Genomic DNA, 22,985 nt, shown 5'->3' on the forward strand with positions numbered 1-22,985 from the left:
TGATCTTATCTGTCCTGGATTCCCTGTGTTGTGAGGTTTACCTGTACCAGTGTATATGCTCTGGTCTAGTTGGATTGGTAAGGTAGAATTGGGGTTGTGTTAGTTGGGGTGGGAGGAAGCATTAAAGAACTAGAGGAATGTTGTATGTTTCACCAGTGCTATACAGCCTCCTGACTGGTTCATCTCCTCCCTGTGACTCTTCTGTAAGGGGATGTCAAGTTGCCTACAGACAGGCTCTGGAGCTCTACTCCACACTCTCTCTTCATTCACATTGATAAGATTTTTTTGTTCTGGGTCTTTGATGTCTGATACCTGATCCCATCAACATTTCATGATCACCCAGGCTGGTGTGTTTCCTCCTTGTGGATTTTGTTGCTTTTCAGCTAGATGGCCGCTTGTTTATCTTCAAGCCTTTAAGACCCCAGATGCTATATCTTTTGATAGCCGGGCACCATCAGCTTTCTTCACCACATTTGCTTATGCATCCATTTTTGTCTTCTGCAATTGTGTCAGGGAAGGTGAGCATCATGGAATTCCGGATTATTAGAACAAAGTGTTCTTACATTGAGGGAGTACTTGAGTGGAGGCCCAATGTCCCTCTGCTGTCTTAATATTTAATAAATAAATATATGCACAGAGATCTATCTCCATATATATATATTTACATAAGCACATGCCTGTATTTAGACTTCTATAAATGCCCTTTGCCTCCTAGTTCTTTCCTCTGTTTCCCTTGACTTTCCTCTTGTGACAAGGCTATCTTTGCATTGAATCTGAGTGATGGCATCAGAAGCAACAGAGGCATCCTACATGTGAATGGAGAAGCTAAGTTGGATGTTAACCTCAGTGAAGTCTCCAGATAACTTCAACCCCCAGCCACGGTCTGACTGAAAACTTTTGAAACTCAAGCAAGAACAACTCATTTGAGCCCAGTCAACTATTGGACAGTGAGAGAAAAATCAGTTTGAATCCCCCGTGGTTTGGAGTGGGTTGCGGTGCAATGCTAGCTAACCAGAATAGGTACCATATTGACTATATAAGTGTGTGTCTGTGGGCCTTGCGTCTATGACTGCCCACTGAACTGCGGTATATATTAGTCTGCTGACCAGTATCTTGGTGAGCTAGGAAATTTCATGTTATATATCATTTATTTGGATGTTTAAAATGGTCATATTTTCTTGCTTCTATAGTTTGAAGGAAGATCTCAAAGAAGAGTGTTAATTTACATTGCTTGAGATACCAAAAAAAAAATCAAACGTGATTTTTTTTGTGTGAATTTGAAAATGTTTATTTTCTAAAGGCACATATCATAACTTCTCCAAAGCAAGCTAGCTACTATATGATTTCATCTAAACAATATATAATAAAACGATGAAAAAAAGAATGTAAAGACCAAACGTGATTAAAATTACTCAATTAATTTGCTCTATTTTACTGGTCACATAACATAGGATTAGCGCATGTTGTCAATTTAAAGTTTTACTTTTATCCAAAGATAGCAACGTGGATGAAAATAATTACTGCGTTACTCACTTATTCCTAATACTTTTCATGAGCACTTAACAAGCCATACCACCTCCTCCTGAGCTCCCAAATTCTAAAAGAAAACAATTAAATGATTCCATTTTTCCATAAGATAATTCATCTATACCTTTAGACCATGTATATTAACTTACTCTTTTGAAGCTGCCACACAAGGAAATAATTTAATTATTGTTGTTGGAATTTATTGTAGTAAACATATAGCTACAGGTATATTTCCTGAACTACATTCATATTTTCCCTCTATCTTTCTTAGCAAATAACGTATATTTGTCTGTTTCTCTCTGTTTGAAATCCAAGCAGAGTTTGCTAATGGAATTTAGCAATATAGAAAGATGAATATTTAGTTCTTTATACAACATGGTTTTTATTTTAAGTGATAAATGAAGCAAATAGCCACGGAGTAGCACAACAAAAAAATAGAAGTTTAGATAAAGCCTAGGAAGTATATTGCCCTAGCTGCTAAAGCCATGAACTTGGCCTGATGATTTTGATAGATATAAGGCAACAGTATCTCACATCTCATTTTGAGACTCATTTACTCTGTGATGTGGGACAGATCAGAATTTATAGATACTGTAATTATTTTCTTTAATAAAGATCATACAATCTGTTGGAAAAAATAATTTGATAATCTCTTAAGTGAAAGGAAAATTAATATTTATCAATTCAATTAAATTTGAGTTGCTGGGAAATCATTGTTTTCCTAGGGTAAAATAAATGAGATTTAATCACAATCAAAACAAAAGAAATCATGGTTTTAGGCTGATGAAAGGAAAAACATTTAGAAAGTGTCTAATGTGTTCCTGGTATCAACTGAAATTTAATACCAAGAAAATAAATCAACACAAAGAAAACAGCAGGTAACTGAAGTCAAAGGCATTATAGTTATGATGAAAAAGAAATGAACCCATGGCCATCAATTTGATGCTGACTCACAACTCCCCTGCAGGACAGTGTAGAACTGCCCCTGTGAGTTTCTAAGACTGTGAATGTTAATGGAAGTAGAAAGCCTGTCTTTCTCCCACTGAGAGGCGGGTGGTTTCCAACTGCTGGCCTTGTGGATTATAGGCCAATGTTACCACTATCTAGTTACTGGTGATTTGAACGCAGAAGTTGTAAGTAGAGATAAAGTATCAGTGTTTGGAATATATGGCTTTAGTGATTGGAAATATGCCATAGATTGAATGATGGATATTAGTGTACTATAGCAAATGATCAACAACTTTTTCATTGGAAATACCTTTGCTAAATGACATACACACAACTATATACCTGAACCCGATCTTCTACAGTAGACTGGAATCAAATCCAGCACATCAGCGGAACGGAACAGTGAAGAAATGCAATAACACCCATCAGTAGATGATGGGAACCGACTACAGCACAGAGCATCATCTGTGCACATGCATTTTAAAGTTGCAGCTGAAGAACTGAGAACACGTCTACAAGTGCCAATGCAGAGCCTACCTGAATGGAGAGAGCAGCTGAAAAATAGATTAGATAGACTGAACCTGAGGGACCAAAGACCAAACGATTTAGGAGATGACAATGAAAACATAGAACATGAAGAAAGAAAAAGCCAAAATGGATGTCAAAAGATAATCTTCCATTTGCACTTAAAGACAGTGTAGCAAAAGAGAAAGCAGGAAATGGTGACATAATAGAGCTGAACAGATTTCAAATAGCAAAGCCAAGTATTATAATGAAAGGTACAGAGGCCCAGACATAGAAGACCAAAAGAGAAAAAACATGTTTGGCATTCATCCATCTGAAGGAACTGAAAAATAAAAATGCTAGGCTTTAGTACTAGAGAAAAAATATATGGGCAAAACATCGAGCAAGATATGAAGCATCAAAATAAGATGGAAGAAACACAGAATGGCTGAACCAAAAAGAATTGGTTGAATTCAAATAGTTAAGAGGTATAGCACACAACTAAGAAACAATGGTATTAAAGGCAAAAAGTCTAAGCCGCAATGAAGGCATTCCAGGAAACGAAGACTCCAAAAATTGACCAAATACTAATAGAGATGTTTCAACAGATAGAAGCCAACTGGAAAAGATCCATATTGTACCCATTTCAAAGAAAGGGCATCCAGCAGGATGTGGAAATTATCTAACAATTTCATTAATATTAAACTCAAGTTTTGCTGAATGTAACCAAAAAAATGGTTCTGACTGTCAACATGGAACTTCCAGAAACTCAAGCAAGATTCAGAAGAGGGAACGAAGGAAGGATGACCTTATGTGTGTTATCAGACCAGAACCTTAGCTGAAAATAGACAGTGCCAGAAAGATGCTACCTATGTTTTACTGACTACAAAAAGACATTGAACCATATGGATTATGACAGAGTATGGGTATTGTTGTGACTAATGGGGATAGCCTGTATAGCAGTGTTCCTTTCCCACGCTCTCTCAGTCTGTACACTGAGGACATGAGCTGGAGGATATGGGCTAGATGAAGAACCAACCATCTTTTGGACTTCAGGAAGACTCGTGAACAACTGCTCTATGTAGATGACACAGCCTTTACCTCCTGAAAGTCTAGGGCTTTCCATGAGGATCAAAGAAGACTGCCTTCAGTATGGATTACACACTTACATACAGAAAACAAAAATCCTCACACTGCACCAATAAATGCATACCACGATAGAAAAAGGGGGAAAGATTGAAGTGGTAGGGAGTTTAATTTACTTGCATCTACAATCAATACCCAAGGAAGCAGCAGTCAGGAGGTCACATGCATTGCTGTGTGCAAATCTGCTATAAAAAAACCCTTAAAAGCACAGCTGTCACTGTGAAGAATGTGGTGTGCCTGATCCAAATCAAGAGAGCTAGTTTGTTAATTATAAGAAGGCTAAAGAAGACTTTTGGTTTTGAATTGTGTCCTTGGCAAAGAATTTTAACAGACCATGCATGTCAGAAGAATCAACGTATCTGTCCTGGGGGAAATAACATCAGTATTTTCCTTAGAAGTAAAAACAGGGAGACTACATCACATGTACTTTGGACATATTATTGGAGGGACTGGTTTCTGGAAAGGACATGTTTGGAGTTTTTTGCTGAAAAAAAAAAGAGAGAAAGAATCTCAACGAGATGGATCAACACAATCACTGGAACATGGGACTTCAACATCATGATGGTGAAGATGGCACGGGACTAGGCAATGTTTGGTTCCGTTTTACCTAGCGCCACTATGAGTCTTAACGGAGGGACGGACTTGATGGTGCCTAACAACATTAACACATATTCAGCACCACCCTGGAATGAAATATATCATCTAAATTCAATATGGGTTGCAAGTTGCTTTGGGAAATTTTTAGTCTTAACTTTTCTACATTCTAAAAAATGTGTCTCAAATGAAAAAATATAAGGATAGATGTTGAAAATGAGGCATGTGTACTAAATTCCAATTCAGCTAAATAATTTATTTTTTATAATTCAATATTTGAAATGGCAGCTTCCAATTTGAATATTTATGTATTTTTCAGCTAGTTATCAAGTGCTAGACCCAAGACTAGTGATCGTCAAACATGTCTCCCTCTCGTGCTTTTTCTTACCCTACCCTTTTCTTTGTCTAAATCAAATAAAACTAAGAACCGATTTAGAGAGGGTAGGAAATCTAAAACACTTGTTATCCCTTTCAACAAATCTTCCTGCTTCACCATGTGGCGCCTACATTAATTTGTGACACACAGTTTAAAGCCACATTATTATTGGTTGTAATGGAGGCTGAAAAATCTTTAAAAAGAAAGTGATGAGCTAATGGTCACTATTTTGAGTTTCTAAGGGAGTTCTGATCAATGAAAGAGCACATTTGTATTTTCAGAAGTTTGAAAATGACGGAGGATGAAATTGTATGGTAGGGTTATTGGCAGCACTTGCCTCCAACCAGGAAACATCTGCCCATATGTGATCCAGGTCACATTTTTTCCTCAACGGTCCTTCATACTTTTCTTTTAAAATAAAACACAAGATTTAATCCAAATCCGAACAGGAAAAAAATGGTGAGAGTTTTCAATTCTAATTTCAGTGAATCACATTTTCATTATTATGTAAACACTATGGTGAAACGATGCTTAAATTTCTGTTGCCATTCTATCCACCCACATTTATAGTCAGTGAGTGAATCGGTCAACCAAAAGGGTAATTTTTCTGGTATTAATTTCTTTGAAATATCAGTTTATTAGGTTAGTGTAAGTAAGAAACAAGACATGTAGCAATGAGTAAAAACCAATTTCCTTTTTATTTTATTTTCATGTCACCTTCTTACCTTAACATGTTTGTGTTTGGCTTTTCCCTTCACTGACAAATCCATATTGGAACTGTCAGATTTATAAGATACTGGGTGTGCTATGCTTTTCTTAATATCTCATTTCTACTTGGGGAAGTTTGTGATCTAGAGTCTACTTAAGTTCTTTTCTTAAAAGATTTTTAAAATGTAGTGTCTTCCTATGATCAAATAACTCTTCAGCATGCACATTAACCTGTTTAATACCAATCACATATCTTATAAAATCTATACGATTAAAAAAATCATTTTATTGGGGAGTCATACAACTCATCACAATCCATCCATTGTGTCAAGCACATTTGGACATTGGTTGCCATCATCATTTTAAAAACATGTTCTTTCTACTTGAGCCCTTGGTATCAGTTTCTCATTTTTCCCTCTCTCCCCCACCCTCCATCCCTCATGAACCCTGGATAATATATAAATTATTATTATTGTTTCATGTCTTACACTGACCAAAGTCTCCCTTCTCCCACTTTTCTGTTGTCCATCCCCCTGGGGGGCATTATATGTAGATCATTGTGATCGGTTCCCCCTTTCTCCCTCACCATCCCCATACCCTCCTGGTATGGCTATTCTCACTATTGGTACCTAGGGGTTATCAGTCCTGGATTCCATGTGTTTCCAGTTTTTATCTGTACCTATGTAGATGCTCTGATCTAGCCAGATTTGTAAGGTAGAATTGAGGTCATGATAGTAGTTGGGAGGAAGCATTAAAGAACTAGAGGAAAGTTGTATGTTTCATGGTGCTATACTACACCCTAACTGGCTCATCTCCTCCCTGTGACCCTTCTGTAAAGGGATGTCCAATTGCCTGTAGATGGGCTTGAGTCTCCACTCCACACTTCTCCTCACTCACAATGATATGATTATTTGTTTTGGGTCTTTGATGCCTGTTACTTGATCCTATTGACACCTCATGATCACACAGGCTGCTGTGCTTTCTCCATGTGAGTTTTGTTGTTTCTCAGCTAGATGTCTGCTTGTTTATCTTCAAGCCTTTAAGACCCCAGACGCTATACCCTTTGATAGCTGGGCACCATCAGCTTTCTTCACCACATTTGCTTTAAAACAGCTTTTCAGAATCTGCTAATCAAAAAAATGAGTCTCTTTTGTAATGAAGCTTTTCATATTTAACAGTCTATTGTAATATTTTGTTTGTTTCAGATTGTTTTGTTTGTTTTCGATTTTTAGTTAAATAAAAGTTCAAATAAAAGGTAAAATGCAGAAGAAACTAACCATATGAAATGCAAAATTCTCAAAAGATTTTGTTTTTCGACATTCTTTTCATCTTTTCTAGGTGAGACACAATGAATTATAGGCAAAGCCTACACAAGTTAAAGGCACTACCTCCTTTATCTTGGGAATTGTCTCAAATCCTTTTTTCTACCACGAACTAGTAATTTTAGACAAGTTGCCAACATTAAATATGTTGCCTCATATTTAAAATGAGGATGAAACAATGTACCTAATAAAATGACCAGGGCTTACCTAATTAAATCAAATTATATAAATCACTCCTGTGAAACTTCTGGTACATAGTAAAAACTCAATAGGGAAAACCTACTTTGCTATCTTCCTTTGACTTCTGCTTACAAACTTGTAGAAATCCACTGGACAACTGGACATACCCATGCCCAGGCCTGCACCATCTGCACAACTGGTGTCCTGTTTGAGTCCATTGTTGCAGCCACCGTGTCAAGACATCTTGCGGAGGCCTGTCCTCTTTTTTGCTGCCCCCCAATTTTCACCAAGCATGACGTCTTTTTCCAGGGGCTTGTCTTTCCCGATAGCTTGTCCAAATTGAATGAAACGTCCTTGCTTCTAAGGAACATTCTTGTACTTTGTCGGAGTCAGTTCAGCTTGTTCTTTTGGAAGCCCTTGGTATTTTCAATATTTTCCCCAGAACCATAATTCCAATGCATCTATTCTTCTTGAGGCCTTCTTACGGAGTGTGCAACTTTCACATGCATCTGTGGCAGCTGAAAACCCTATGGCTTTGGTCAGGGTCACCTTAGTCACCAGAGAAACTTCTTTGTTTTCAGCAGATTGACACAGTGCAATGTGTCTTTGGACCTCTTGACTCCTGCTTCCAGGAGCATTGATTGTGGATCCAAGCAAGATGAGATCCTTGACGTCAAACTTTTCTCAATTGAGTTTATCATGATGTAACTTATTGATCTAGTATTGAAGATTGATTTATTTACATAAAATTATAATCTATATTGAAGGCTGTGATCCTAGATATTCATAAGCAAGTGCTTCAAGTCCTCCTCATTTTCAGCAAGCAATATTGTACATGTGATTGAATGTTGTATCATCCACATCCCAAGAGTTGTTAATAATCCTTCCTCCAATCCTGATGCTACTGTTTTCATGAGAGAGTCTAACTTCTCTGATTTTTTGTCCCAGGATGCAGATTGATGATTATAGTGAGAAGATACAACACTGATGCACACCTTTTTAAAATTTTAAATCATGCTGCATTCCTTACATCTGTCTCTTGAGAGCACAATGTAGTGTTCGGGTACTGTCAGTGTTCTCCAGGTTGTGGTTTGTTGCGGTCCATACAGTCCATAGCTTGGCATAGTCAACAAAACACGATGAAACATTTTTCTGGGATTCTATACTCTCAGCCAAGATCCAGCTAATGTGATCACCACTGATATTCCTGTTCTACATCCTATTCTGGATCTGGTCTGGATAGCCTACTTTGGAATATATTAACCAACAAGATTTTAACGTATGATTTATGTTAATCAATACTGAGGTAGAGTTGCCACAATTCACTGAAAAGTTATTCCACACTAATGTGTTAACCGTTTTGCATATTTATCTCTATCCTTGAAACTCCCCTAAAGGCAAGTATTCCAACTGCAGTTTTACAGATTCAGGACTACATTTATAAGATTCATTTGCAGCAGGACAAATGGTGTGAAAATGAAAGACAAGGGTTTGAACCAAGATCTACTGATTGACCATCTCAGAGCCTTCACCACAGATAAATTGAGATAAGAGATGGGTTGGGGTAAGGGGGTGCTATAAACAAGAGATTCTTCTTTGAGGAAAATTTCAAAGTGTCTCCATGACACAAAATGCAAATATTTCTTCCTAACACAGATATGAGGCTTTTAAACCAGCTGCAGACAGTCAGGAACTTCGTCTGCGGATTTTTGCCCAGAGTTTCTGCCTATATTTTGGTCTGAACGTCTTCATAAATAAAAAAGTAATTGATCTAATTATCCTTAGAAAACTCAGTACTGGCTATTCTAGTTCAAAGTCTAAAAAAATATGAGGATAAAAAAAGGATATAATTAGTTACTTTCCATAAATATGCTTTTGTGTTTAACCCATACTCCGGACCTAGTTGTTTTCTGAAATGGTCGAATACCGGTATCTGTATTAGACATTCAACACATCAATCTAATATTATAGGAATTCAGTTTTGGGGGCTAGCCTTCTGTCATTCACTATCACATAAACTAACGACTTCTATGCAGACAACCACATTTCATCTACAGTACTGTCTCCATTGTTAAGGATAAAACTGGGGCTCGTTACATTTACTCCACATTCTGTAAATAATTTAACTTCAGGTGTGATGAACACCTCAATTCATGATAATGGATGAAGGCAGAGAAATATTAAATAATTCAACATATTACTGTCTACTTTTAATTTTTCCATTATGATAAAAAAAAATCTGTGAGCCAGTTCTCTAAATCAGATACCCTCCCACGTTGGAATTTCTTTCTCATTTGTAGCCTCTCAAATCCTCGGGAGTGTCCTTATTTGGAGTGCCTTGCTAGAATTAGCAATGTGTGCCTCCTCCCTTTGTAGGTTATACTCTCTCAGTTATTAGTATGGTGGGATCAACTTACTCAGCAATTATACCATCCCCCGAGGGAGGGAGAGGAACAATCCCAAACTGACCCACAACAAGGCTCCCTTCTTGCCCTCTTCTTCCTTTGACACTTTGGTCCAATCATGGAATCCATCCAGAAAATGCCATGTGCTCTTATCTTTTAAAAAACTATACTGATTAAAACATTGCAGTTTTGCTCTTCAGAGTCAGCTGGAGCCGGTCTTTCCTCCATCGCAGATACTAGGTTAGGCTGCACTTAGCCTGTCAATGGATGCATTTAAAAATTAAAAAAAACAACAGGTGGTCTCTCTCCTCTCTATCCTTCACATCTTTTGTGTAATCCTCCTGAAGATAGAACCCTTCTTTAGGCTCTGTGATACTTAAAATATAACATGAAAGGAAACATGTCACTGGAGTTGTTCTTTGGAACGGCACCTGTCATTAACTGGTCACCACTGGTAATGACTTTCACTTGGTCCTTTATGTTCACTATGATGACACCATTTCCAAAGAGCTATTGACTTTGACTCTTACACTATATGAAAGCTCATAATAGCAGCCTCCTCTGGAGGTCAAGCGTATTTTTTTCTTTGCGCTCAGTGTTTCTTCACTTAGGGTGATCAATAAATACATGGGAGGAGGAGCAACGTATTTCTAGCACCCTACAGGTGTGTTGGGAAAATCCACCTGTATTAGAAGTCATTCACTGTGCATGAGAAGTCACTCACTAGCCTCAGGAATCATAAAGTAGCTAAGGGGCCTTGGGGTCAGTGCCATACTCTTGGGGTGGAGGGTGGCCAAGGCCAATAAGCATAATGTAATTCACAAAGATAATGTTGTATACTTTATTTTGGCGAGTACCAACTGGAGCATTAGCGATTGGTTTGTTCAGCAATTGGTTTGTTCCCCATCTGCCTAGAAAGAGGGATGAAAAATGAATCCACATGGAAACCTTAGGTCCAGTGGCCTCAGGGACCACACACACACATCCATCTCCACAACCAGAACTAGATGGTGCCCAGCTACCACTACAGACTGCTCTGAAAGAGACACAGTAGAAGGTCCTGAATAGAATGAGAGTAAAATGCAGAAAAAACCCCTCACATTCATGAAAGAGCCCAGGCTGACTAGTTAGAGACAGTTGTAACTCTGACTTTTAGTCACCTCTCAGGTCTCAGACTGAACTTACCTTCTTATGAGAGCAATCAACCATTTAAAACCAATAAGGCAGCATTGATCCAAGGATTAGGAAAGAAGAAGTAATGGAAACAGAAAAACGGGTTCCACAACTTGGAGAAGCGATGGTTCATTGAAGGGTAATGGATGTGTTAAAGAAAGCATATATAACTGGTACAGATAGGAACTGGAAACACAGGAAATCCAGGACAGATGATCCCTTCAGGACCAGTGGTGAGAGTAGCGATACGGGGAGGGTGGAGAGATGTTGAGGGAGAAAGGGGGAATAGATGACAAAGATCTACATATAACCTCCTCCCTGGGGGGCAGACAGTGAAGAAGTGGGTGAGGGAGATGTCAAATGGTGTAAGATATGACAAAATAACAATAATTTATAAATTATCAAGGGTTCATGGGGGGGGGGGGGGGAGTGGGGAGGGAGGGGAAAATGAGGAGCTGGTACCAAGGGCTCAAGTAGAAAGCAGATGTTTTGCAAATGATGAGGGAAACAAATGTGCAAAAGTGCTTGACACAATGGATGTATGTACTGATTGTGATAAGAGTTGTATGAGCCCCCATTAAATGATTTTAAAAAATGAAAGTGTATATAATTGTTTTAATGTAAACCTAAAGATCTGCTCTGTAAATATCCAGGTAGTTCCAAAAAAGTTAAAAAAAATAGTCATAATGAGAAAGCTAAAATACAACTAAATTTTTATAAAACCCAAGATCTGATAGTTATAATCTGTAATAATAATAATTAGAGATAAATTTTATTCAGTTGTTAACACTGGATTAGTGTCTAAAATGCTCATGTGATCTTATTCACACAGAAAAGAATAATCATCCAATTAATAACAAATGAAATCTGAGGTTCAGAGAAGTTACAAATGGCCTTCGGCTTCCTGAGTTGGGAAACTGCAAGGCAGACGTGGGCTTCTCATGAAAGCCCACCCACTAAAGCTCACAGGCCTTTCTCACACAGCCCTGACCCAGCTACAACGAGAGTCCAAAAAAGTGAGACAGAAATCCAAAAAGAAGAAAGACTAGTGTATGCTTCAAATAAGACAAATAAGCTAAAAATAAATAAATAAAATAAGAAGTAATATGGACAGTGAAATTATGAGAAAAATATACCAATATAATTCTTAAAAAAAATATCTACAAGGTTAGTGAAGTTTGAGGTGGGACAGTGTGCTAATAGAACAATTACACGACTTGAGTCTTTACAACTGCAAGTCCCCATTAGCACTTCTAGAACATGTACTACAATTCACAATAGCACCTGTATGGACTAAAAATGAAAATAATCATAATTTATAATTTATCAGGGGTCCATGAAAGTTGGAGAGTGGGGGAAGGAGGGAAAAAAAGAGGAGCTGATACCAGGGGCTCAAACAGAAAGAAATGGTGTGAAAATGATGATGGTAGCATATGTACAAAGGTGCTTGATACAATTGATGTAGTGATTATTAAAAGAGCTATAGGAGCCCCCACTAAAATGATTTATCGAAATAAAAAAATACAAGGTTGAAGGGATTGAATATTAAAAAAGAAGAAATGGGCCTTCTTCATTTTTAGGACTTTTAATAATTTGTATTGCCAATGGTGAAAATAATCTAGGAGGTACCTGATTTATGTGTAAGACAACCAGAGGAAGAATATTTTTCCTCCCATCTTTAGAAAGTGTATGGAAAATATTGGAATGTTTAATTGGATATTAATCAAGAGCAATGAATTTTCTGCCTACAGCTATATACTTCAGTCTACTAATCTGTTAAGAGTAAGCAATGTTTTTAATGTAAATCTTTTTTACCCTGACAGCCTGTTAGGTAGTTGCATTTGAAAATGAATGAATTACTTATGTCTTCCATATGCAAAAATGCTGGTTATTCATGAGATGTAGGTCATAAAATTTGAGTTTCTTCCAATAGGAAATCAATTTCCATTAATTTGTTTGAATGCTCTTACAAAATACCCCTTGAGACAGAAGAATGCATTTAAAAACTGGCTGGATAGGGTTAGAAGTATAATCTATAATCGTGAAACAGAGTCAGGTTAGCCAGCCCCTAAGAAATCCATGCCTGTGATTTTAGCCCAGTCAATGTTACCCAAACCAGCTAATCTAAAGGGCTAAAATCAATCGGAAGGCTTGATGATAAAATAATGTCATAATTCAGACAATTATTTATTGCATTGAGTATTCTTAAAAGGTACAACCAGAGATTACATGCCATTCAATTTCATGTCTCTTGAACATTCAAATTTTGGCACGATGTCTAATGCGCAGCACCTTGAACATGGTCCCAAGTCAAAACAAATACTCCGGAAACACATATTGATCCACAAAACACTGATCTTTAGAGCTGACCTAGCATTACTTTGAAGGGCCTGTATCAGGAACTCAATCATTACTCCACTCAACCTGGTGATCTTGCGGTTATTGATCCATGTTTGTTTTCATCGTTGCTTGTCTTTGTGTCTCTGTGCTGCTGCGCTCTCATTTTTGCACAGCACACTCACACAAATACCCGCACTCCCATGGCATCTCTTTTTTGGCCCTGGAACATGAAGTCCTAAGTCATAATGGATATTTATGCACCCGCCCCCTCACCTTTTCTCTTTCTTTTTCTCTGGGGGTGTGGAAGGTGAGCCTTCTTGGGTTTTGTTTTATAAAAGCTTAAATCCCTGCAAGACTAGGAAGAGAGGATTGGGCTAGTTAATATGAACCTAACTCTTTTCTCAGATGAAAAAGCGATTTCCCCAGCGAGTGGGGAGAGAGAAGCCTGTGGATAACCAAGCAGTGGAAACTTTAACTACAGGCCCAGGCCTCATGGAGAGATGGTTCTGGACCTAGAACTCCCGCACCTGGGCTTTTGGCTTCACTGCACAGACAGCCTTGCCTGACAGAAATGTGGGTGAAGGGAGACAACGGAGAGTCTAAGATAAGAAATCATAATAACAACACATAATTCATCTGGAATGCACGTGGGTGACAGGGTGGGGGAGGGAGGGGGCAAAGAAGAGCTTATACCAAGGGCTCAAGTAGAAAATGTTTGGGAAATGATGATGGCAACGTATGTCCAGCTATGCTCGATGCAATCGATGTGTGGAATGTTATGAGCTGGAAGAACCATCAGTAAAATGACTTATCAAAAGAATAATAATAAAGAAGAAGAAAATACAGAGCCAGCTTTCATGAGCATACTTTGGCTTGTCAACGAGGATGCCTGTGGCCACCATATTTGATTGCAGTGTCAATACCCTTCCGTCCTTTCGCTGAGGCCTGGTGTCATCTTGTGCTGATGCACGGGCTGCCCACTGCAACGTCAGCACTTAGATGCCACCAGGCACTCCAGGGGAGAAAGACCTCCTTGGGAACGCATCGGGGCAGTTCTCCCCTGTCCCATAGTGTCTAGGAGTCAGAACTGGCCTCATGGCAGTGCACAGTTAGGCTTGGGGGGGTCTTCATTGTGCCTACAGCCTGCGAGTCCTCTGGAGGACAATGCACTTCGGGCTCTAAGCTCGAGACCCTAAGAAGGACCCAAACAGAAATTCTCCTATAAATTAGCAGGGCAGAGTCTCAATCTATAATTTTAATCTTTAAAATTGTGCTTCTTCACTTCGTGACCATAGCCAGGAAGCTCATGAGAGAAGCCTCACGTAAATTAAGAATCAGCGGACGGGGTCGAAGCAGAAAAGTCTAGCAGATCATCATAATGCATCTAGTGCTTTTCCATGGCTGCTCCTCAGCTCCCCAGCTTGACACGCAGTTTGCATGAAGTAAATGTGGCTTTTCCTGGCCGGAGCAGAGACTATCTGGACACTGGCCAGGTTTGCTAGACTGTGGAAAGGGGGAGCATGTCAGCATACACCGAGAGACCTGCTTAGCTGCTTCGGTCGATGTCTTCTCTATCTGTCGCTCATGCCTTCCTCAGCTGTCAGCACTGAACTCGGCACTCAATAAACTTGGCACTCAACTTGGCACTCAATAAACAGCTCACCAAATCGGAATGCAGTGTAGTAAAGATGAAATATGCAAGTTTCCTCTGATTCTTAAATGCTTCCTCCCCCTTCCACCATGATCCCAATTCTACTTACATATCCGGCTGGACTGGAGGATGTGCACTGGCACAGATAGGAACTGGAAATACAGTGAACCCAGGACAGATGAACCCCCCCAGGACCAGTGGAGAGAGTGGCGATGGCGGGAGGGTGGAGGGAAGGAGAGGGAGAAAGGGGGAACAGAGGACAGGGTCTACATGTGGCCTCTTCCCTGGGGGATGGACAGTGGAGACATGGGATGGGGTAAGATATGATAAAATAATAATAAATTATAAATTATCGGGGGTTTGGGGGGAGCAGGGAGGGAGAGGGAAAAAATGAGCTGAAACCAGGGGCTCAAGTGGAAAGTGGGTGTCGTAAGAATGATGAAGTCAACATATGTACTAAAGTGCTGGACACAGATGACGTATGTACAGATTGTGATGAGTTGTATGAGCCCCTAATAAAATGATTATTTAAAAAAAAACAAAAAAATGGCTCACCTGCTCCATGAAACAACTCGCCTAGAAAGTCGTGGGTTTCTTCATGCTGTGGTCATTCGATATGGGGCTTAAAGGAATTTGAAGCCATACGACAAACACTGGAAGTGGGTCTTAGAGGCACCGTTTAGGGTTTCCAGGGTCTAAATCCGAAATGGAAAAGGAAACAATGTCTTGTTTCTCACCGGAAGCAACATTTCTCATGGGACATCAGGGCAAGGTACCACAGTGCTAGCAGTGCCACACTTTATTTATTAACTTTGCCTCTGCCTGGCAGGGGCCGCGGTGAATGAGTGTCCGTAAGCACAATGGAAGGCAACCTGATGGGCACATTGCCGCTGTTGCCATTGGGGTGAGCCCCTAAGGCTCTCCTCCCCCCATCAACTTCCACATGCTCTCTTTTCTTCTATTATACTTTTTAGTTTTGTATAGCTGAAAAGGTAGCGAGCGAGCTCTTTTCCTTCAGTGTGCCACCTTGATCCTGGTGTCGCCATGGGCCGCCGCCCTGCCCGATGTTACCGGTATTGTAAGAACAAGCCCTACCCAAAGTCCCGCTTCTGTCGAGGTGTCCCTGATGCCAAGATTCGCATTTTTGACCTGGGCCGGAAGAAGGCAAAGAAATTCCCACTGTGTGGCCACATGGTGTTGGATGAGGAGGAGCAGCTCTCCTCTGACGCCCTGGACGCTGCCCGCATCTGTGCTGACAAGTACACGGTGAAAAGCTGTGGCAAAGATGGCTTTCACGTCATCCGCATCCACAAGGTGTTATCATGCGCTGGGGCTGACAGGCTCCAAACTGGGATGCGAGGTGCCTTTGGGAAACCTCAAGGCACCGTGGCTAGAGTCCACATCCGCGCCAAGCTTCTAAACAAGGAGCATGTGATTCAGGCCTTACGCAGGGCCAAGTTCAAGTTCCCTGGGCGCCAGAGGAGCCACATCTCCAAGAAGTAGGCCTTCACCAAGTTTAATGCTGATGAGTTTGAGGACATGGTGGCTGAGAAGCGCCTCATCTTAGATGGCTGTGGAGCCAAATACATACCTAACCGTGGTCCCTTGGACAAGTGGCAGTGGTGGGCCCTGCATTCATGAAGGCCTTGGTAGCCCTGCGCTGCCTCACTTGTATCCACCAAATAAAAATTGAACTTCCTGATGAAAAAAAAAAAAAAAAAAGGTAGCGAGCTCCTTAAGAGATGTTATCTATACTAACACAGAAATCGGTTTCAATCATATTCCTTCGGAAAAACTACTTCCATTTGGCACATTGGCTTCTTAGGCTTTGGGTTTGAAACAGTGATAATCTATCACCAAGTCCATAATTCCATACTGCTCTTTGTAACACTATTATTTTCATTTAATGTCATAAAATTGCCTATAACTGTCAGATGTTTCAAAATCAAAATTTTAAATGCCCCCATCCTGTTTAATTTTGTTGACGTACCTAATCCTCTAATAGAGAATTTACTAACTCATATTTCTAATTCGAAGCACCTGAGAGGTTTCCAAGTTTTCACTTTGTGGACGCTGCCGCATGGGGCAGCACAGCCTCCTGACAGCTCAGAGAGACACCAGGGCACATAGCAAGCACTTAACACATGATTGATCAGGCTCTCCAGAACCACTCAGAGGAGGGCACTCTCCAGCCTGTTTTACAAATGAGGAAACTGTAGACTCATAGAGCTTTTAAAATAAACCCTCCCTGGGGGCATTCAGTGAGCAAGTGGTACAACCGGATTTGAAGTTCATATCTCTCTGACTTGAAATCTCCTTCACGCTTCCCTCCCTGATGACAGAAGTGTTTCTTTCGGGGGACTTCCCCAAGATACAATCCCGGGAGTGGGATGGTTGAATCAAAGACCCTGACTACCTCTCTGGCCCCTGTTACAAACCCACCAATGAAAATAACCGAAAAGGCAGGAAAGGGGGAAATGATGTGCGATCCTGTCTAGTGTCTCCCTTCCTTAAAGATCCCATACTGTTACAGAGCAGACAGGAGCAAGGTCAGCCTTTGAGTTTCACACTTGGAAAAGAAATTGCCTATGTAGGAAATTCAGTCATGGACTCCACCTTTCATGAAACTTGATTTCTTCTAATGTATATGCAATAATTACAAAAAGCTGCTCTACACATTTTATCACACTATGGATAAATTGTTATGATCACCATTATTATTATAAAAGACTTAAATACTTGTTGGTTGCAACTCTGTTGGCAAGGATGGAATTCTTAGTAAACAGAGAAACACATATTTAATCTGTGAAAAAATAAGGGGTCTTTGTGGAGCAAAAATTAGAGGGGTTCCTTTAGCTAGAATAAAAATAAACATCAAGAAACAAAGGGACTCTTTCATGGCTTGAGATACACTATTATTATTATGTCTTTTCAACAAGTATCAATGCTCTTTCTTCCCTTTCACTGGAAACAGTGGAACCTTTGCTGAACTGACAGTCAGTGAGAGCCAGTCAACAGAAACTGCTTTGGGTCACATGGTACCAAGAACTGTTGTTGCCATCGCAACTGCACTATGATAAATTAGCCTGTCTCAGCTAAGTATTTGGTTTGCCTACATGCCCTAGAAGGTGCCGTTTTGATATTCTCCTTGACAGTTTTGAGCTAATCTCTGATTCAACCTTTTTAGCAAGCTTGCTAACATTTACATATATTGGGGGAGAGAAAAGGGGAAATTAATATTTTTGACTCATTAGATACATGTGCAAGTGTTTCCAAGTGACTGCAATACTTAAGGAGTATTTTTGCATTCTCGTGAAGTTTGATCATTGTTTTAGAAACAATTCTATTCAAGGTTAATATGGATTTACTTCACCTCTTAGGTACTTACATATTACTGTCACTTAATAATTGAGATAAACTACAAGATTTAGCAAAGATAGAGAAAAAAACGTTAGCTATAAAAGCACTAGAGCTTGTAATAGCTTCAATAATTATTTCTAAAAAATTAGTGCATTTTTATTGTTTAGGGCATTGCTTTCTTAATTAATTCTATGTGGATATTGAAATAAACAGTTTTTTTTCTTTCCAGACATAAATGAAATGTAGGATTTTTAAAAATTAATTTATTCTATCGCTTATTAAATTTAGCGAGACTCATGGACATTGGTGTGTGAAATACAATACTGCATTTGTTGCTTCAGACACGGGACATGAAAATGTAATGAATAATTGATTTTAGCAACCATGTAAAGTATTTTCAGTTTGCATGGTGTTTTCCACACAGATTTTTTTGTCTCTCAAAAAACAGTTCATATTACCATACCTATTGTCAAGGTTTGCATTATGCCCCTTCAAAATGTTTGTCAGCTCGGCTGGGACCTGATTCTCAATCGGATTTTGCAGTTACGTAATCCTGAAATTGGGCAGTTATGTAATAATGTCCTCATTCTCTAGCCTGGACGGGGAGGATGTGGTCACCCCGTGTGCTGAAAGGGGGTTCCAGCTCAATGCAACCCCTGCATTCAAGCCACAGTCCTGGTCCAAAGTGTCCTTGTCATGTGGCCTGCATCACCTTTCATCTTGTAAAAGAAGCTGGAGAGAGAAGAGAGAGAGAGAAAATCTACTGCCATCAAGGAGGAAATGCCTTGAGTGTAAAGCCATCCTTTGGACATAGGGTCCCTGTGTTGAGAAAATCCTAGCCTCAGGGGAACACTGATACGTAGGCATATAAAGAGCTAGCAGGAACACTGGGCCTCCACAGGTTGAAATGAGTTAAGCACTCCCCCCAGAGCTATGAGACAGAGAACGATTTCCTCTAGGGTTGTAGCCCTGATTGTGGACTGCTACCTCCTGAACAGCGAGACAGGAGAGCCATCCACTGTGGCATTTTTATGACAAAGGTCCTAGACAACCCAGGTATCCATTTTACAGATGAAGAAAGCATTTCTAAAACATTGTCTTTCTACTTGAGCCCTTGGTATCAACTCCTCTTTTTTCCCCTCCCTCTCCCACCTTCTCACTCATGTGAATCCTTGATCAATTATATATTCTTATTGTTATTCTGTATCATACACTGTCTGTTATCTCCCTTCGCACACATTTATTGTTAATTAGGTGTGGAGTTTATAGTTCAGAAAATCCACTTTGCATTTTGACAGTTCAAATCACTCGTCAACACCCCACTGCCCTTCCCAATGTGTCTTCTCCCTCCCATGGACTTCCATCCTCCCGCGTTTCATGCAGGTCAACATCTGTCAACCCTTTAGTCTGTTGCTTTATCGTGTCACCCTCACCCACCCTGCACTGGTAGCCTCCAACATTGATTCCCTTTGGGATAGACGTCTTTACCTTGCTTTTCACCCTTGAGATTCACTTTACTCAGTCTACTGTGTTCTAGGCTCCTCCGTGTCATGAGGTGCATCCTGGTATCCTCCTTGTTTTTTAGGGATGCCTACTATTCCATTGTGTGTATGTACCAAATTCATTATCCATTCTTCTAATATTGATCCTTGGGACTGCTTCTGATTTCCTGCTACTGTGAACAGTGCGAGGGTGAAAATGGGAATGCATATGTCTGTTCATACCATGGCTTTCACATCTTGAGGGTATACACGCAACAGATCTATTGTGGTACCAGATGGAATTTCCAACAATGGTTGTACAGAAATTTCTTTCTCTCTCTCTCTTTTTTTTTTAGGGGCACTTTATGAGAAGTTTGGGCTGAGGAGGGGTTTGTGCCGGGAGTCAATGGAGGGCCGGGGGTCAATGTGGAAGGAGAGGAGGAGCTCGGGAAGGGTGAGCTCACATTTTCAGCATTTGTGGACTTGGGGGTCTTCTTTCTTCCTTGGCGTCTTGAGGTCTCTTGTTCGGTAGCTGCAACCGGAGCTTGAGTTTTCTTGGCCCTCCTGCAGCTATCCAGCATCTTCAGAAATTTCTTAATATGGCGCTTCTAGCCATGGCTCTGTAACTCCCACCAGATGATTGGGTGGGGCATTGCAAATAGGGTGTGTGAAACACGAATCGAGGGGATTGGTCCATTGTCATTGTCATTCCTCTGTGTAGAAGGGAGCCATCTCCACAGTCGAGACAGAGAGAATCCCTTGGATCAGTGTGATGTCACACTGAGAAGAGAGACCTCAGCAAAAAGACCACGAAACAGGACAGAGGAGGAGCGCAGGACTAAGAGGCAGCTGTGAGGCAGAATCATGACCAGGCTTGCTGGCCCATGAAACACAGGTCAAGGGACAAAGTGGCTGAAGGACCGAGGACTAGAAAGAGCTGCGATCTCTGGAGAGGCATTGCTGTGACCAATGAATGCCTCCTTTTTAAAAAAAATATGGAACGCTTCGCGAATTTGCGTGTCATCCTTGCGCAAGGGCCATGCTAATCTTCTCCGTATCATTCCAATTTTTGTATATGTGCTGCCGACGCGAGCATGACTGCCTCCTTAATGTTCCCTTTTTCTGGCTTGTGGTAACCTTCAACTTCCTTAATAAATCCCCACTATGGTGAATGCTTTCTGCCAGTTCTCTGTGACCATCACAATGAATATGAATCGTGGAACCCGGCAATTACCACAAATTATTGAACCCAGCACAAAAAGTAGCATGTCTTAGGAGGCATGGTTGCTATGAGAATAAAGTTAAAAAAAAAAAAAAAGATGGCGCATGGAGCCATTTTCGTGTTGTGACGTCTGCTGTTGAGCAGAGGTGGAGATGGCTGCGCATTCTTCTCCCTGCTATGCAGAGTCTGAGGAGGTCCGAAGGAGCCCCCAGGCTGCTTTTGCATGTGCCGAAGTGACATCGGAATTAAAACACACCAACTTCACACCCAGTTTTCTGACTCCAACTATAAGCTCTTCATACTACATAATTACCCAAATAATTCCCTTTCTCCATTCTCCTGGAAAATAGATAAGCACATATGTAAGCTATATAGAACTAAATGCATATGTATAAATGTATAATATGTATAAAAACTGGGGTATTTTTGAATCATAAGCTGTCCGGGAGATTATATTTGCTAAATCTGCATGTAAATCTAAATGCAACACCCAGAACCTAAACAAAAGGGTTAGTAATGAATGAGAGAGCTCAGTGGAAAAGCAGAGTGTACCTTCAGAAGGAAGGGAGGGGGGTGGAAGCAAGCACGACCTCTGCTTTGTGGAAATCAGCTTAGGGGTCAAACGAGGTCAGATAGGCTCTAAGGCTGAAGAAATACAAACGGTCTTAGGGTCTTGTCTGTATCAGTGGTTCTCAACCTTCCTAATGCTGTGACCCTTTCTTACAGTTCCTCATGTTGTGGTGACGCCCAACCATAAAATTATTTTTGTTGCTACTTCATCACTGTCATTTTGCTACTGTGATGAATCAGGCAACTCCTGTGAAAGGGGGGTTCAACCCCCAAAGGGTCGCGACTCACAGGTTGAGAACCACTGGTCTATATTATCAATCCCCTTTTGTCTTATGTTGATAGATTTTTTAAAAAACACACACATCACTATAAGGCAAAAGAAAATGGTGGTCAAAGGTTCAAATTTCAAAAAGAATCATCCGTTGACTTGCTAAAATTGGGAGTTAGAGGAGAATCCTGATATCGAGTTTGTTATAGAAATAGATTTTTTTTTAATTTAAAAAAAACAAATAGACCACATGTGCTCCTTGCGGGTGTAGCTCCTTTTGCAACGCATTGCTATTGAAAGCGTCGTTCACGGATCAGTAGCAAGGGCAGCATGTATGGGCGTTTCAGAAATAAGGCATCTCAAGCCACACCGTAGTTCTACTGGATCCTGAAACTTACCAGGATTTCAGTGAACTCCTAAGTCTGTGAACACTGGAGAAGCATTGCATCTACTAGAGCTTTTAGCAAGGAAATACTGAGGAACAAAAGGAGAGAAACAGACAGCTACCCCACGGGTACCAAGTACCTTCGATCAAGAGGCAACGGGCTCCGCTCTTCGGGTGGCGCAGGGGGTTTTATGCTGGACTGCTGACTGAAAGGGCAGCAGTTCAAATCCCCCAGGTGCTCTGTGGAAGGAGGATGACGTTTTACAGCTTCTGGAAACTGATGATTATGAGATGGATCAACTGCAGGGTTTGGTTTTGTGGGTCATTTTACCTCACAATTAAAAAAAATGTTTTTGTTAATTGTTTGTGCAAGGCAGTGGATTATTTAATATGACGTTTCTAGCCATACGTTTGTTACTCCCACCAAAAGCACTTTGTTTTCCCAATGGGTCTGGGATAGTAGGTGGAGGCAGGTAACTGACCGGATGGTAGGACTTCACGTGTTCATTGTAATTGCCATCTTGCTAGGCATAAAATGAAGCCTCTCCACAGCTGGAGGTGAGCGGGAAAAGCCAGGCATGGAGTACATCTGGTGGATTCTGAGATCCCTGCCCCTCGAACTTCCTTGGTCCAGAAGACCAGCAGAGGAGAGGCAGAGGAGCACAAGCAGCAGAGGCAGGAGCGACAGAATGAGACAGAATGGTGAACTTCCGAGGCCACAGAGAACCTAAAGCTGAGTGCTTTGGGACAAGAGGCTGGCTTGTGGGATGGAGTGTGAGGTGGTTAGTTTATTGTGCCAACCTGGCCAATAAACACATGTTGGGT

At 40.5% G+C, this 22,985-nt stretch overlaps 1 protein-coding gene, 1 non-coding gene and 1 pseudogene across 6 annotated transcripts in view; 1 reads left to right on the forward strand and 2 right to left on the reverse strand.

Moving 5' to 3' along the window:
• The window catches only part of NLGN1 (neuroligin 1), a 1,028,692-nt gene that overhangs the window by 448,844 nt on the left and 556,863 nt on the right, over positions 1-22,985 (reverse strand). The gene's annotated exons all lie outside the window — the stretch shown is intronic.
• On the forward strand, positions 15,893-16,515 carry LOC101664148 (annotated as a pseudogene).
• LOC115871276 lies at positions 20,705-20,811 on the reverse strand. The gene has a single exon (XR_004047206.1). It is a non-coding gene; the product is annotated as a U6 spliceosomal RNA (small nuclear RNA).

The sequence above is a fragment of the Echinops telfairi genome, unplaced genomic scaffold, assembly GCF_000313985.2.
Source record: "Echinops telfairi isolate 266 unplaced genomic scaffold, ASM31398v2 ScPeMD7_4225;HRSCAF=4972, whole genome shotgun sequence".
NCBI classification, from domain to species: domain Eukaryota; kingdom Metazoa; phylum Chordata; class Mammalia; order Afrosoricida; family Tenrecidae; genus Echinops; species Echinops telfairi.